General features: G+C 38.5%; 1 long non-coding RNA gene across 1 annotated transcript in view; it reads right to left on the bottom strand.

Annotated features, from left to right (window-relative positions):
- The window catches only part of LOC121924807, a 42,774-nt gene extending 36,345 nt beyond the window's left edge, over positions 1–6,429 (bottom strand). The window contains exon 1 of the long non-coding RNA XR_006102724.1: positions 5,411–6,429. This is a non-coding gene — a long non-coding RNA (uncharacterized LOC121924807). The remainder of the gene's footprint in view (positions 1–5,410) is intronic.
- Positions 6,430–14,823: the final 8,394 nt, after the last annotated feature.

The raw sequence follows: 14,823 nt of genomic DNA, 5'->3' as shown, positions 1-14,823 counted from the left end.
GCAATGTCCTCATTTGCTCCCTCCCCATTGCTTTACCCCTGCAAGGCATTCTATTCCACTTTCAGTCTTAATGCTTAAACAAAATTCCTGTTCTTATAATTTATACATATTGGTCTGGACCTTACCTTCTGGAGTCCTAACTTACTGCCCTGATGACTGTCATGGCATGCTGCATTTATTTTATTTTTAGATCCTCTGGAGAAAAATCAAACAGGATAGCTCCCTTGGTACCTGTGTTGCTTGATCTATCTATCTATCTATCTATCTATCTATCTATCTATCTATCTATCGTCTTCTGGTTCCTTCTCAAATTTCAATTGACCACTCTGCCTTTGCTGTTTTCTGCTTCAAGTACTGAGCTAGCTATGGCTGAAAGTGTAGTTAGAAGGCTAGTCCATCTTCCAAGGAGGTCAGTGTTCCTCACCTAAAGCAGTACAAACGCCTCCAACTAGAATTCCATTGCCAGAGGACATGGTAGCAGCTCCTCTTAATCCCTTTTAGCACGTCCACAAAACACTATGTAGAGGAGCTGAAATCCTTGAACTAAATCCTGTTCTTAGTGCCAACTGGAGTAGAACTGAATCAATGGGACTTATGTAAGTGTAGACCTAACAAGTCCCATTCACTCAATGTGTTTACTGCAGTTTGGACTAATAAATAAAATAAATAATATTTTTTAATGTATATCCTTCCTCTCTGTCAAGACAACCAGGGTGACTTACAATTTAAAATTGTACAATCCCTATCCCAGTATCCCACCCTCCTCTAAAATAACAATCACACAATTAACAGTTTTAAAACATACCTTAAAATAAACACTTGAATTTATCCCTTTGACTAGCTCAGTTCAGTTTTTTGGAGAAAATTTCCAAGTGTTCTCATTACATAGAAACCTGATACCTATATATAGCACTTTTGAAACTTCCACCAAAGGTAACGGTCAAATCAGACATTTCTGTGATTAACCTGTTCTACCTCTCACTGCAGGATCACGTCAAAGATATGTGCCTTGACAATTGCAAAATAATACCATGTTTATCTTCCAATGATCAATCACAAAGCCAAAGCATAATAAATGATAAATCCAAAGGTAAAAAATATCATATGCTATGACAAACTGACATATTTTACTATTTGGGAATACACCTCTCCAAAAAGTTGCTAAATGTAACAAGGTTTTTATTGCTAAACTTAAAGTACAGTCCTCCAAATATTGCTGGATTGCAAATCCCAAAATTGCTAATCAGCAGACTCAATGGTGTAGGATGCTGGGAGTTGCAGTCCAACAACAAGAAGGGTCTGACTTTGTGCATCCCTGTCCTAGTTTGTCCTTAAATGTATACTAATCACTGTAAAGAATTCCAGTCGGGGATGAATAGAAAAATGTTTTTACCAATTTGTATAAAGTGGGACTTGGACTCTCTCAGCATGCCCTGTTTATTTTATTGTTCAATTTAACTGATAAATGGAGATGACCAATGGCTGATATTGTGTATTGGTTCTCAATGGGTATTTTTTAGCATCTGCCCATAAGGAAGATGAAATAGTCAAAAAGTAATGTCAGAAACAAGGGTAATTTGATGAAGAGAGAAAGTCTGGGTGGCCACCAAGCAAATCACGAAGAAAACCAGTCTCCCTTCCACCTTTGCCAAAATCCCACAAAGCCTTTTTGCACCAATCTGTCTGTTATTATTGACTACTTGAACTGCTTGTCATTTTGACAATAGAGCACCTGCTAGGGCTGCCTGTGAATCATTATGCTAAGTACGCCTCAGAGCCACACTGGAACCTCTGATATCAAAGCATTATTCAGGGTAATGTGAAGAAAGTACCATGTTTGCTTTCAGTATGAAACTTTTTTTAAAAATCCCTGTGAGTTGGAGGAGCCAGAGAATGTCATCCTATGCATATATTGAGGTAAGAGGTAAGTCCCTCTTTGCTCAAGAATATTTACTCCCATATCCATGTGTGGAAGGGGACTCCAGAATCTCCTGTTCGTAGAAAGATTTAGAATACTGATTGTTCAGCTATATTTAAGAGCAGAAGATTGCAATGCTTCAGATTTTTAAGAGATGACAGGCCTGTGCAGATGAAAAAGCTAGGAGTTGAGATTATTTTTGGAAAACAATTCAGAGACAGGAGGGCATCATGTTGTGACATACAGAAGCATACATTCAATGGCTGTTGAGGGGATGGCCACAGAAAAGATGAATCCTGAGCAGGGAAAAATTTCACAGTTCTGCCATAGTGGAACTTTACAATATGTCTCCCCATAATCATCTAGCCTTTGCTGAACTTTGACGCTGTAATCTGAGCGTTTTCCTATCTAATGTATGTAACCATGGATGACAATTTGGAAAAAGCTGAATAAAGGTGATTCCTATGATTCATAAACAGGTTATTGCACTGAGAATTAGGTGAGGTAGGCTAGCTCCTTGCAAATATATCTAAAATAATTCACATCACCAAAGATTTAATACCACTGATGAAGATATCCTCCTATCTCTATGATTTAGAAGTTTAAAAGTATCACTTTGTGGTGGCTTGAATTTCATTCATCAGGGTTAATTCCAGAGAAAAACATTGCTCGACAGTACCTCAGTTCCTTAGCAGCTGACTTATGCAGTGCCACAGGATGCTACCTTGCCTCTGGCATGATTTAATATGCATATGGAGCCTTTGGGAAGAATCATTAAGAGATCTGAGGTGAGATATTGCCAGTTAACTCTCAGCAGTAGTTCTCAGTAACATCTAAATCACAAGACACTGTGCACACCTTTCTTGTTTGCCCAGGCCTTTGAGTGTCAACTGGCCCTTGCAGAAGGTCTTTTAACTGTATTATTTATGTGCTGTGTGCTTTATTCTCATTTCTAATTTAATTGCTTGCTTAATTATTGTTAACTTTGCATTATGCCTTGTTTTAACTATATTCTATTTTAACTTGTATTGTAAGCCACCTTTTGTCCTATATTGGGAGAAAGGCAGGAAAGGTAGACAGACAGACAGACAGACAGACAGACAGACAGACATCCTGAATCTATTGTTGAACTGAAACAGCACCCTGATAAGAAAGATACTTTAGCTTCATCTTCATTGCAGAATTAATGCCGTTTGACACTGGGTTAATTGCCATGGCTCGGTGGCATGGAAGTCTGGTGTTTGTAGTTTTGTAAGATATTTAGCCTTCTCTGTCAGATAGCTCTGGTGCCAGAACAAACTACAAATCCCACGATTCCAGAGGATGGAGCCATGACAGTTAAAACAATGTCAAACTGCATTAATTCTGCAGTATGGCAGCAACCTTAGTGGGCAAGAAATTCACAGTCTTGAAATTTGTTTATCTGTTCTGAAAGGGCTTACGCCACTCTCAAAAGTTAAGCCTGTGGTTTGGGGATGTTGCTGAATCCATCTTTGCCAGGTGCCATCTTTGAGCCGCCAGCAACCACAGTGGTCCAAATTGGGCATTACTGACTGTTTTTGGTCCAACTGTGACTATTCCTGATCAAAGACTGTAGTCCTTGCACTAATAACTTCATGGAAATGTGGGGCTTCTCTTGCACCTAATTCAGGAGCTGCAGAAGGGGTGGAATGCAGCAGGTAGGCTGTTCAGATTGACACAGAGTTAAAGAGATATTATACATGTGTTAAAAGAACAGTACCACTGGTTGCTGGATCAGGCTGGAAAATCATATCCATAGTCCCTTCAGTGTGTCCATGATTCTAGCTAGGAATACATATACACAGAGTAAGGTACACACAGAAAGACATCTGAACTGGGACAGGGTGATAAATTTTATTTTATTATAGAAGTGAGAGTTGAAGAATTACCATCCTTTTGTAGCCAACCAGTTTGGAAACTATATTATTGGATGATTTCTGCCTATATATTTACCTGAGCCTGAGATTATCATTGGAGGTAGTGCTCCAAGTGCTTTCAAACATAGCATTACACTGGGTGGATACTCAGGAAGAGGGCCTTATCAGTAGTGGAACCTCACCAAAGAATTTCACTGTTTTAAACTTTTCCGTGCCAGGAAAAGACCTTTTTATGCAGCTAGGTTGTGTTAAGTAGAATGATCGCTGCTGTTAAGATTTTCTTGAGATGCTTGTTTTAATCTCTGATGTTTTAATTAATAGCTTTTATTGTTCTTAGGGTTTTTTTTAGCTTACATAGATGTTATGTGTGTTTAATAGTATGTTTTCCTGAGAATGTTAAATTATAGGACAATTAATGCATTTTGTAAACAACTAATTAAATAATAAACATCTGCCAGATAAGATTCAGCATGTCTATGTCTATTATCTATATTTTAATTTGTCACATTTATATAGGGACTAAAAACTCATTGTGCTTACTTATATTTGCCAGTAGCATAGGTTGCTTTAAATTGAACCAGATCAATGCACAAGGCTAATGAACAGCCATCTTTAGAATAGGGATAATAGGCCTCTTAATACCAGTTGATTGGGGCATTTGTGAACTTTTCCAGAGGTTGACTAGCCCTTTGGTTTAAACCAACAGAACTTTACTTATGTTCTCCAGTTTCCTTAAATGAGAATCAAGTGAGATTGGCCAGAGAGTCATCTTATTAAGTGCATTTGGCTCTGGACTGAAAAGACAACAGAGAATTGTAGGAAATAAGCAGAGTTTCCTCTGTGCCTTTGAATAGAAATATCTTCACAATACCAGATTATTTTATTTGGATGTGGTTTCAACCACTGAAAAACCTGCTACTAATAAAGACTCTATATACAGGGTGGTCTAAAGATCACATGCTGAGGAGGTAAATTACACTAAGTATTCAGACTCTTGGCCATGAAATTAGAAAGATTTCTCAGTTCTTCGTGCACCTTATGTATGAACGTTTTTAAACACAGATTTTGGAACACTCATATCTTAATTCTGGGATATTCAAGATAGATGGCTACTTTATGACATTTCCACAGAAATATCATGTCAAGTGCTGCAAGGCCTTGCCATTTAGGAGGCAGTTCCACAGGGTAATGCCATTTCAACCAACAGTACCATCCTCCTAAAAATATGGATCTGACCATCTTGTCAATGGAATGACATCCAGAATATTCATGAGGAATATATGCCGAGTGTGGAAAGATGCTTCATCAGATACACTCCCAAGCAATGGCCATCTGACCTCTGCTTAAACACCTCCAAAGAAGGAAAGCCACCTGGAGCAGTCTATTCCACTGTCAAACAGCTCTTACCATCAGGACGTTCTTCCTAATGTTTAGGTAGAATCTCCTTTATTGTAATTTGAATCCATTAATTCATCTAGTCTTTGGAGCAGCAGAAAACAAGCTTATTCTGTCTTCGACATGGCATCCCTTTGGATATATAAAGATAATTATAATATCCTAAATTATGAAGAAGCACATGTGAAAAACAACTCACCATAACTATTCACACAGAGTGAAGAGAGAGGCACCTCTAAATATGTTCTCGGTAATCCTGGGGATGAAAGTTATAGTGGTTGGGGTTTTGTTTGTTTGTTTGTTTGTTTTAGTATAACATGGCTGCTGCCCAGTTTCTGTGTTATGAAAGCCACTGGCCCGAATTCACTTGGTGGTCCCGACTATAGTACACTCACTGAATAAACTACTGAACGGTAAGGCAATACTTATGCAAATTTTGGGGATTCAATAGATCTTCTGTAGTTCAAACTAGCAATTGGATATAGGCTTATATCTTGTGCTTCTCTGTTTGACCATGGCTATGCCAAGAGATCTGAATTCTTAATATGCCAGGGAGTCAGAAATAAACTGACTCTGCCAATTCTGCACCCAGCTATGGTTCACAGTATTGTCCAACCCTTGTTACCTCAGCCACCCTGTGTACTCTGCTTAGGCAATAACTGGCACACCTGCTCCAGTTCCAGACCTCAGCCAAGCAGCTGTTTGTGTTATGTTTTCACAGGGGTGGAGGAGCAATTAAGGAGGTCAGTATGCACTGCTTTTGTCTGAGGCTAAACCACAGAAAGTAACTGTAGCCAAATGCTCATCATGCTTGCGGTATGAGCACGTGATGACAATCCCCTACAGAGTCAAAGCCTCTCATTGTGTTAGCCAAGGACAGTGAGAAGCTGCACAGCCAGGGAAGCAAGGATGAGCTTTCGATCGATGTCCAAATGCTCCAGTTGCAGAACATGGACAGTGCTAAATCTTGGGATGTTGCAAGTGCCAGCTGCAATAAAATATAACACATTTTCACATTGCTTGCCTGCAACAGGGGGAAGGAGGGATCACTTTTTGGATTCTGTTTCTTAGACTTTCCCTTGAACAATGTAATGATAAACACACTTACCCTCCTTCCATCTTGAGCATCTCTCTCCTGTCTCTCTTCCTTCTCATAGATTACTTACTTACTTATTTTACTGTTATTTTCCCCCACTAAGGAAAAACACAGTGCTCAAGGCAGCTACTACCACTAAAAATAAAAAAGACAACAACAAAAAGCATCAAAATCATTACAATCTATAATATATTGTTGATGTTTGATCAGTTGATCGTAATAAATGTATATATAATTTCAAGTGTTTGTCTTTCACTTATGTTATACAATGTCACATGCACAGTCACAGACCGTGTGTTATCTGAAGGGGCCAAGTTGAAGACTGAAGTAAGATCTTGCACCTGAAGTGACAACTACATCAACTGCTATTCTTTTTTGCTCTAGAAATATATATATTTGTTAACCAGTTTTGACAAAACTAATTTAGCTTTAAATCAACATTCCATACATTGCCATGTAAATGTGGGAGAATCAGAAGAATTTAGCTTTTTTCTAAGAAAATTGTTGGGTTTTTGTCCATTTTGCATGGAGGTGTGAACCAATTTTGTTTAACATTGTAGATACTGCCAGTTAAACCTATTTCAAATCATGAGTAAAATCACCAATAACATAGGCAACACCAGGCAAGATTTACTTTTTTGTTCTGTGCCTTCAAGTCATTTTTGACTTATGATGATGCTATGGTGAATCTATCAGAAGGTTTTCTTGGCAAGAGTTGTTCAGAAGGGGGGTTTCCTTTGCCTCCTTCTGAGGCTAAGAGAGTATGACTTGCCTAAGGTCTCACAGCAAGTTTCCATGGTTGACCAGGGATTTGCTCAGTTCCCAGTACTCCATAGCACTGACCCTTGACAGTTAAAGAGATGTCAATCTGGATTATTTCTGCAGTGTGGATGCAGCCATAATCTGTTGTTGAGGGATGCTGATAGCTGCAGTCCAACAACACCTCGTGGGCTGCACTTTGTCCAACTCTGCTATTTATTCTAATAGTCTTTACCACGCAAGTTAAACAAATATCTAGATCAGAATAGTTATAATGTTTACTGACTGGCATGGTAAAATAACCAGGATAAAATGAACAGCTGGTTCATGGACAACAAGGATGTTTGATGTTTGAGGCTGGTCAAAACAAGTGACAAGTTAGAGACAAAGTGAAAAACATGACCTGTCTAGGGTTCAGGTCACAAGATCAAAAATGTGAAACCAGTCTTTTCAGTCAATGGATAATCTGTGGTTGGACCAGGAGGGGAACCAGAACGGAACCAACACTGGGTGTAATGGATAGACAGATCCTTTTTGTGATAGAAAGCCAAAACCAACTGGTGTAGATTTCATCTCAGACAGCATTGGGATGATCAAGTTAATGTTAGCTCTGTATATTTTTTTTTTTAAAAATGTGACGTAAATTCCCCAAGAAACAAACAAACATTTTGTATTCCTTTTATATTTTTTTGTATTTTCTCAGAACATGTTGTTTCCAAAATTAATTTGTAACTCTGCAGACTGATTTTTTCCCTTGAAATAAACAAGAAACAAGAAATATCTTGCAATGTTAGCTGGAGTCCCTAAGATAGTTGCTTAAGCAGCCAGATGTTGCTTGTCCCTGTGTTCCTTCATGTGTCAGATGAAACAGTTATCTATTCCTTTGCCCAATGCAGACACATATGTATAAACACATATATTTCCATGGAGGGAAAGAGGAAAATACTGTTGCAATCAAAATAACAAAAGGCATACTTTACAAAGAGGGAGAGCAAGTGAGCAAAATTGTTTACGTAAATAGCCATGTGGCTTTACAGAGCTAGTGAAATATCATTTTCGTGGAATATGATATCGTGGAACAGGAATCTGTCCCTTCCTCAGCAAAACATTGTATTAATTGCTGCTTCATTCAAACTGAAAATGTAGCATCAAATCTAGTCATCACTGCAGTTACAAGGAAGGTTGTTCATCTTTTTCTCTCCCCCCCCCCTCATTCCATGATATTCACAAAAAACAAAGCTAATGAATGCAGGAGCTGTACAGTAATATTATCTAGACATTTGCCTTATCTTGAATCCTGTCTTTCCTTCGAGAATAACTGTCCTTGCTTCCATCAGGAATAACTGAAAATAGTAATATGGGAAGCTGAAAGTCTTCCCCAGTCTCTATCTCATGTAGTCCCACTTTGGCCAAATCAGCCTGAAGTCTGAAATGGATTTAAGAGGATCTGGAAACGATAGCCCTGCTGACGGATGGCATTTAATTGCATTCTGTGTTTCATAAATGCTGTACCATAAATCTACTGATTGTCTTAAAGAACAGGGTGATTAATGGGGCCAACGGCTGGGTGCAGTTACAGTTACAAAGGAAACTTCAAGATAGGGAAGCCTTTGAGGTCACATGTTTTAGAATAAGCAATGCTGTACATGGCAGGACAAGGGGATTCAGGCCAGCAGGTTGGGAGGAGGAAGGACTTTGAATAGAGATGCAATTTAAAAAAATCACAGTGATTTGCATTTTAATCAGGTTTCCATGAAAAGGAGTTCCATCCCTTCATGGACAGGACAGAGATTCAAATGAAGGATCCATTAGGAAAGGAACCTGGGCTGGAAGTGATTTTTTTTTATTTTATTTTATTTTTAGCAGTGCTCTAATGTTCTTAAGAATCATTCAGCACTCCAAAACATTTTCTTTTCCCCTGTTTCCCAATCCACTTTTTAAATGAAATTTCTCACCTCACTTAGTGTTTAAATTATACAAAATAATTGACAAACATGAACTGCACATGACAAAAACAAACAAACACAGCGATCAATACCATGTCTCTATCCCCACCACTAAGTTCAACTTGGCTTCCTGGCTTCTCTGACTACAGTAAATTAACTTATACATATATTCCTCTGCTCTAAACTAAATCTATTACATTTACAGTCTTCCCTTTCCCTTATAATACTGAAAAGATTTTCTTTTTATGTATTAAAACCCATAGTTGCAATGTCCACTTTTTTCTTTACATAGTCTGTAAAAGGTTGCTTAGGTAGGTCTTTGTAGACTTTTCTTTTAATAAGTTTGTTAACTTAGTTAATTCAGCCAAATCCATTATTTTATTCATCCATTCTACAATACTGGAATTCTTATTATTTTCCCAATATTTTGCATACACCAATCTTGCAAAAGTCTATATTCTTTCTCAAGCTTATTTTCCAGCACTACCATATATACTCAATTATAAGTCGGCCTCATGTACAAGTCGAGAATGGGTTGTGGGGCCAGAATTATGGGTTTGGATATGACCCATGGATAAATTGAGATTAAAATTTAGGGACATGTAATGAATGATCTAAAAGATGAAGCGAAGGAAAATGATACCAAAGAAATTACAAAATTCCAGCAGGCATAACTCTTTGCACTCACACTGAAGGCTGGATGGACAAGACAACAGAAGGGAGTCTGGGGTTCCATGACAGATTACACTCTTGCCTTTCACCAAGGATGGATCCTTTTTCAATAAGAGTCAAAATACAGTACTTATATTGACCCATGGATAAGTCGACTTTGTTTTTTTGGGTTAGTTTTTTGACAACAATTTCTAGACTTATACATGAATATATACAGTAAGAGTTTGGGTCTAAAAAATCATCACACTGAATCATCGCTCCCTCTAGTGTCCCTGAATCATTCCAGGGGAGTGGATTTTTTTTTATTAGAGTACTTATACCTGCCCTTCAGCCCTAAAGGCTATCAGAACGGTTGGAGGAAATCCACTCTCCTGGAACAATTCAGGGATGCTAGAGGGGGCCTCAATCCCATGACAACTGAGGAAGCATGCCAGGCGTTCATACATGCACGCTTCCTCCACGTTAGAGGGACAAGCTACTAGTGATTCTGCCAGGTATGAAAATCTTCAAGGTTGACTCAGCCTTCCATCCGGTTGTAGGTTGGTAAAATGTGTACCCAGCTTGTTGAGGGCAATTGGCTTACAGATTGCAAACCACTTAGAGAGTACTGAGTTCACTATTAAGCAGTACAGAAAAGTAAAATGCTATGCTAGTAGTACGTGTGACATTAGTGCTGCTTCTTAAGAACTTTTAGTGTGGAGCTTTTAGGTGTGCCTTTATGACTGATGCCCATTTCATTCTGAAGATTTAATTGCTTTAGATTTTTTTAAGCTATAGCAAACATGAGGCTACTTGTATGTAGCTTGCACAAATACCTTCTATGTTGTAAGAGTTAATATTTCCTTTCGCCCAAAAGAAAAAAAAAGTACACTGAAAATCTGCATCAAAGGAAGAAGCCAGGATTACTTGCCCCACAAAACACAGCAATGTGGCTCGTCTGAGGGAGATTTTGAGATACCTTTAAAGAGCGTACAGTTGTCATCTGGAGAGAGTATTTTATTATCATTGTGGAGAGGGAGGATTTTTGGATTTCCCACTTCAGCCATTGCAGTACCATTGACTATTGCTGGAACAAGGCAAAACAGGGTATTAATGAAGTCCCTTGCCTTGGAAAACATTTCTTGTGAACATCTCTTCCTTATAGCACCAATTCCTTGCAGTGTTCTCCAGAATCTCTGGCTTTCTTCACTGTGTTTGCTATCATACCATATGGGGAAACAGTGAGTAACCCCTATTACACTGAATTGACTCTATCTCCCGCTTCTTATAGCTTTCAAAGGACTCCATTCTTTACATGGGAGTGATTTCAAATAAAAAAAGCAAACAGACTTGTCCTTCTCGGCCTTCCTCTCAAATGTTAATAACACAGTTCTTCTGTTTGTTTCCCTCAGTCTTTGGACGTGACCACAATGGCTTTGAATCTTACACCCCAAACCATCCCTTTAATGCACTGTGCTCAACCCACTATGGAGAAATATGTAATAATGGTCAATTAACATATGGACTGAAATTTTATATATAAATATAGCATGTAGAATTATGCTAAACTATTTTACATAGAGATGGTTAATATTTAATACATGATATATTATTAGATTTGTTGTTATATGCCTTCAAGGGGGTAGGGGGTCCAGCTGAAGTGATCCTGACATAGGGTTTTCTTGGAAAGATATATTCAGAGGTGTGTCATTGCTTTCCTCAGTTTGAGAGTGTAACTTGCCCAAATGGGTTTCCATGGCTTTGAGATTTAGATACTGAACTCCAACTCAAACCGCTACAACACACTGGCTGTTATATTATTATATGTGTGTATCACATATAGCAATAATGATAAACCACCATATATAATGATGGTTAATATAGAATGATACTCTTACATATAACAGATAATTATGTGAAAATATTGTATTTTAGACCCTGGTGAATTTTCTTAGCTAACTTCAGAATGACATTACCTCAAACTGGTTTGGTGTATTTTTCTCGAAACTTAAAAAAATCCAAGGAAAAAGAAGGCTCAGAGGAAATTGCTGTATTCCATCCTTACGTCTGCCTATTTTGAGCACACAAATGTTGGAAGTCTTCACATCTGGGACAGACTGGCTCTGCAAGTGAAAGTTATATTTATTGACTTTTAAGGAGACAATGGAATGTTTAATTGCACCACCCTTTGGCAGGGCTGAGATTACCTGTTCATACATTACAGCTTATGCTCAGAATGAAATAGAGTTATATTCTACTGTAACTAAGGGTGCAGCCACTCTGCAAAATTAATCTGGTTTGACACTGCTTTAACTACCATGACTCAATGCTATGGAATTCTGAGGTTTGTAGTTTTGTGGGACATTTAGCCTTCTCTGTCAGAGAGCTCTGGTGCCACAAAAAACTACAGTGTGCAGAATTCCATAGCACTGAGCCATGGAAATTAAAAGTGGTGTCAAACTGGATCATTTCTGCAGTACAGGCATAGCTCCTATGGGTAAAATTCTATTGAACTCTTACTTTGGAGCAAGTCCCATGGAACTCAAGGGAAGATCCTTCTGTGCTAAGTTGTGTATGAGCAGCCTGCGTGCATTGTCAGAAGTAGAAGGCTTGGCTATAAATAGTATTCTCTGATATCAGTTGGCAGGACAAAAAAACCCACTGCAAAATACAGAGGGGTTTTAAAAAGCCTAATTTCCAAATAAAATCAAGCCAGCCATTTCCCCCCTTCTTTGACAGTTGTTAAAGAAACTGTAACTCATGAATGAGTTTTAGCACCTAGTTGTTAAATTACATCAAACATTCTAAATAGTCATTTGTACACTGCATTATATCAATTATATGTTTATATTGTTCAAATGGGATCTTGCAGCACTGACCTCAGATACATCTCCCTCTCTCCATTTTTGAGCCCTGCAAGGCAAGGTTACACATAGACAACTAGCACAAAGTTACCCAGACAATGTGGCGGGTGAATGTGGATCTAAAGCTAGTTCATCCATGAAGTTTGTTTTCTTTAAGTAAACGTGGGTCATTTTGATGCAGAGTAGCATCAAAAGAAAAACTACCATTTGCTCTGGAAGCTTAAACTGTTTTCTTAAGGAGAGAAAGAAAGACAGAGAGACAAACTGACAGACAATCATGAGCTATTTTAAGTTGAAAACCCTAGGACATTACAGCAATACCAGGTGAGTAATTTCCCCAAACCAGATTCTTAATGTTGCTTTTATAGAGTCCAGTTGAAGAATTAACAGTACTTTGTGAATTTTATGCTGATTTACTGCAAATTTGGCTTAAAGGTGACATACCATGCTTATTCCCAACACAAGAAAATTTTATTGTGTTCAGGGCTAATGTGACAGTCTAATGGAATGACATCAGGGTCACACTCCCATGTACCCAACATTTATTTATTTATTTGTTTATTTGGGTATTTATATCCCGCCCTTCAGCCCTAATGGCTCTCAGGGCGGCTTACAATTATTGTTTTTAATCAGACAGTTCCCTGCCCTCAGGCTTACAATCTAAAAGACACAAAACAAAAGGAGAAGGGAATGGTGGAGGGAAAGAGGATGAGGTCCAGTGGTTCTTCTCTCCTTCTGAGGCCTGGACCAAGGCAGATGGATTGGAGGGAGGGCTCTTCCTTCTTCCAGGCTAGTCCTGATGGAGCTGGACCTGCCTGGTGAACTCCCTCTCAGGCCGGCGGATGGCAGTTTTTTTAAATGCAATATTTACTGTAGTTTCCAGTTGTTTTTACATTTATGTGGCAACAGAGTTTGGGGAAAGAAAGTGCTATATTCTGTTGAATATAAAGGTAAAAAGACGGTGCCAGAGAGAAATGTCTAGATAAAATATTGTACAATGGCAATCAGCTTCTTTGAAACCGCAGCATGGTTCTTGGCAGTATGCTCCCCCCCCAATAAATGCTCACAGATTACGCCACTGGCACTTTCAAAAGCAGGGACATGTGAAAGAGGGCAGTCCTGCACTTGTAGCCTCTTCATGAACCCAAGCTGATAAAATCAGGATATTACATTCTTTTCTCTTGCACCACTGAGACAGCGTTGTGTCCCAGACAAATGGTTTCCCAAATCTTTTGTTTTCTATCAACACTCTTTTTATCCTACTAATTTGTTCTTTTTAATCATCACATAATTCAGTTCTTACAGAAAACTCACCGTAAACTCTACCCAACTGACCAGCACCTGGGTCTGTCTATTGTGATCTGCTTATAGTTTTTCCTAGTATAGTTTTCCACCTCTTTAAAACTCTGGATAAAATGATCCAACACAGAACACTGTTGAGTCCAATGGAAAATACAACCAGTGAAGCCAGAATCTTGCAAGAAGATAAAACACACTTTCTCCATAAGATCCAGTTGAATGTTTAACACAGATACCATTTCCAGACATTTGTCTTAGAAAGCATTCCCAACCACTACCCAATTGCTAACCTTAAGAGGAAACATAGGGAGCAAAATATTATACACGCCTAAATGTCATCTTCATTCTTTTTAGGGAAGCAAACACATTTCAGAAGGAACATTACTCTTTATTACAAAGTAAGCATATGTATTGCTATGAAAGGTGTGCAGAGAATATTTTAAAATAAAACCTCCCACCCCCCTCCAATGATTTCCTCGCTCACACAGCTTCTGTAAATATTATTTCCAAGTACAATATTATTTCAGAGGAGAGCCCTGGTGATGCAGTGGTTAAAATGCTGGTACTGCAGCCACAATGTTGTGAGTTCGATCCTGCAGGGCTCCGGGTTGACTCAGCCTTCCATCCTTTCTTAGGTTGGTAAAATGAATATCCAGCTTGCTGGGAGCAATTAGCTAACACATTGTAAACCTCTTAGAGGGAGCTTAGTTCACTATGAAGCAGAATAAAAATGTAAAGTGCTATGGTTATTTCAAAGTGTAATATGTCCAAAAAAAATCCCTATATTGTCAAATGGTGCTTAGGGATTTGAGCTTGTAAAAGCGTTGCTCGGAATAAATGAAGTTGTGGTTTATAAACACATTAGGAGACCCAAAGAGCAAATGACGATTTATAAACACAACAGAAGTACCACTTGGCAAGGTTTTCCATAGAGTAATGGAAAGTAAACCTCCTCCAAAAGGGAGATAGTTAAATGAAAGGGTATTGAACAACCTTG

The sequence above is a fragment of the Sceloporus undulatus genome, chromosome 3 (assembly GCF_019175285.1).
Source record: "Sceloporus undulatus isolate JIND9_A2432 ecotype Alabama chromosome 3, SceUnd_v1.1, whole genome shotgun sequence".
Taxonomy (NCBI): domain Eukaryota; kingdom Metazoa; phylum Chordata; class Lepidosauria; order Squamata; family Phrynosomatidae; genus Sceloporus; species Sceloporus undulatus.
This window is presented reverse-complemented; position numbering and strand designations above follow the sequence as displayed.